The sequence below is a fragment of the Nicotiana attenuata genome, unplaced genomic scaffold (genome assembly GCF_001879085.1).
Source record: "Nicotiana attenuata strain UT unplaced genomic scaffold, NIATTr2, whole genome shotgun sequence".
Lineage (NCBI taxonomy): Eukaryota > Viridiplantae > Streptophyta > Magnoliopsida > Solanales > Solanaceae > Nicotiana > Nicotiana attenuata.
The window spans coordinates 6,987-9,960 of NW_017682396.1; positions in this window are offsets into that span (position 1 = coordinate 6,987).

Sequence of the window (2,974 nt, forward strand, 5' to 3'; positions counted from 1 at the left end):
GATAAAGTTACATTTTTGGTCTTGTACGTAGATGATATTTTGCTCATAGGAAACAATGTGAGCATGTTGAATTCAGTAAAGGAATGGTTGTCCTCACGTTTCGATATGAAAGACTTGGGCAGGCAGCACATATCCTTGGGATCAAGCTTATGCGAGATCGCAAGCAAAGGATAATAGGCTTGTCCCAAGCACTTTATATTGATACTATTCTCACCAGGTTTAGCATGCAAGATTCCAAGAAAGGGTTTCTCCCCTTTAGGCATGGAATCTCTCTGTCAAGAGATCACTCCCCAAAAACGACTAATGAGATAGAAAAGATGAAGGCGGTCCCTTATGCTTCTCCTGTAGGGAGTCTTATGTATGCAATGCTATGTACTAGACCTGATATTTGCTTTGCCGTTGGCATGGTTAGCAGATTTCAGTCTAACCCTGGTCGAGAACACTGGACTGCTGTTAAGCATATAATCAAGTACCTGAAAAGGACTAAGGATTATATGTTGGTGTATCACTCAGGTGATCTTGCACCCATTGGCTATATTGATTCAGATTTCCAGTCGGATAGAGACTCTAGAAAATCTACCTCATGATATGTTTTTACTTTGGGAGGTGGAGCCATAAGTTTGAGGAGCATCAACCAATCGTGTGTTGCTGATTCCACCATGGAAGCCGAATATGTGGCTGCATCTGAAGCAGCCAAAGAGGTTGTTTGGCTCAGGAACTTTCTGAAAGAGCTTAATGTGGTTCCTTCGAATCAAGCACCAATTGTACTTTATTGTGACAATAGTGGTGCAGTTGCAAACTCGAAGGAACCAAGAAGCCATAAAAGAAGTAAGAATATTGAGCGTAAATATCACTTAATTCGGGACATAACACAAAGAGGTGATGCAAGAGTGTTGAAGATTGCGTCGGAGGATAATTTGGCAGACCCGTTTACATAGAGCTTGACAAAGAAGATTTTTGACAAGCATGTAGTAGGAATGGGTGTTAAAATATTAGACGCATGGTTATGAGTCTAAGTGGGAGATTGTTGGGATATACTATTAGCCATGCGGTTTAGACATAGTATTATATTTTGTTCTTTATGAAACAATTGTTTATTTAATTTATTCAATTCAATAAAGCACTATTTTAAATAGATTATTTGTAACATATGTGTCCTTTTGATTATGTAGTAGACAATTTAGTGTATGGAGTCTTAGCTCATACACAGAAGATTAAATTGTTGGTTCTCATAATTAATAAACTATGTTCACAATCGAAGATATTATCGGACAAAATATCTTGATGATGGTAGCACAAGATTATTGTATAATTTGTCTTGATTATGGGAGTAAGTCTACTCCTACTTCTTGTGCTAGTATACTCAGTGTATATTGAACGGACCAAGTAGAGAAAAGGTGTTTTTGTACTGAATACATATAAAACACTTTCACTAATTCATTAAATGAGCTAATACTCCTAATCTTGATATAATTATTATGATCAATGTAATTTATTTATTGTTTTGATTTATCAAAAGGTACGACTCTATTTAGAGTTAGTATATGCCTAACAAATTGGACAATAACAAATAACATTTGTGAATAATAATTAGTTGATAGAATCCATGACTTGGTTTTTGGGTTTGATAATACCCCTTTATATAAGGTTATAAGTTTCATGTGAAAACCCGGCCGGTGGATTTTGTATCCGTCACATGAGATAGTTTAAGCGGAATTATAAAGGATTTAATTAGTTGATTGAATTAAATGTTCAGTGATTTAATTTAATTAACTGGTATTTGAAATCTTAACATGGGGAGTTAAAATAAGTGTTGATGAATTTTTGAAATTCATATTGAGGAGTTCAATTGCAATTTTTTAGTGGAATAAATTGCAATTAATTATAGTATGATCTAATTCTTGCCTACTTCAAATTAGTACTATCATTAGTAGCCTCTTATTATTTCTGTGGTCCTACTATACCTAGTAATAACCTGGACAAACTTGGGTAAAAAGTAGCTTAGGAGAAAAGTTACCTTTTTGAGTTGGAGTAGGATTCTACTTATGGAATCCTACTCCACACGTTTTTGAGCCTATTTTTAGGGCTTAATTTCGTGTATAAAAAGGAGACAGGTTTCTCCTGTTAACAACCCTAGAGTTGTATTGTTCTTGCCCACCCAAAAGCAAAAGTGTTCAAGGTTTTAGAATGAAACTAGAGTTTTATAAAAAGTGATATTTACCTATCTTAAATTAACAGTTTACTCTCCATCTGAGTTGGTCCTGTTTAAATTTTTGGGGTTAATATCTGACATCACTCATGTATTTTGCATGAATAGTTAAGTTTTCTTAACAAATCTAACTGTTCACTGAGCATGGTTATATGTCTAATGTGTAATTTTGAATTTAATCATTCTTAATACATAACTAATGATCTATTTAATGTGAATATCTCCCAGATTAACCATGTCTTCATTCAACCCACTTACCTCAATTTTGAACCAAAACAAGCTAGAAGGACCAAATTATGTTGACTGGAAAAGGAACCTTGATATTGTCCTAACTGCTGAAGGTTACAAATTTTAATCTCTGAGGAGTGCCCAGAAAAACCAGAAAATGCTACGGATGATCAGGTTAAGGCCTATGACAAATGGGTTAAGGATGATGAAATGGCGCGATGTTACATTCTTGCCTCTATGGCGAATGTTTCGCAACATCAACATCAGTCCATGGGGTCTGCTTATGATATGCTCGAAAGTCTCAAAGAGATGCTCGGTGAGCAAAATCGCGCAGCTAAGCAGACAACCATGAAAGCCCTTTTGAACACGAAAATGGCTGAAGGATCATCGGTCAGGGACCATGTTCTGAAGATGATGAGTCTTCTGAATGAACTGGAGGTCCTTGGAGCTGTGATTGATAAGGAGTCTCAAGTTGAGATGGTCCTGCAGACTCTGCCTGACTAGTTTTTAACTAGTTTCGCTTGAACTATAATATGA